The sequence below is a fragment of the Penaeus monodon genome, chromosome 31 (assembly GCF_015228065.2).
Source record: "Penaeus monodon isolate SGIC_2016 chromosome 31, NSTDA_Pmon_1, whole genome shotgun sequence".
In the NCBI taxonomy this organism is placed as follows: Eukaryota; Metazoa; Arthropoda; class Malacostraca; order Decapoda; family Penaeidae; genus Penaeus; species Penaeus monodon.
In genome coordinates, this window is record NC_051416.1 from 28,175,392 (window position 1) to 28,175,709 (window position 318).

Sequence of the window (318 nt, forward strand, 5' to 3'; positions counted from 1 at the left end):
AAAACACTACCTGCTCTCCTCCAACGCGAAGGTGAAATCGAGGATCTTCGACCTTGGGTACGTCAGGTCCAGCGAGCCCATGAGCACGTCAGCGTCGCCCGCCATCAGGCTGCCCACGATGCCCGTCCAGGTCCCGTCGGGCTTCCTCGTACCCCACTGCCTGTTGGGGTCACGCCCGCACCGGTACCTGCAAAGGAGGTATGGCTCTTATGGATGAGGTTTTAGGGCTTGTTAGGATAAGGTTTTAAGACGCGCAGGGGTGAGGTTTCTGGCCTTTTTAAGAGTCAGGGTTCGATACTCAGGGGTGATATTCCGGGG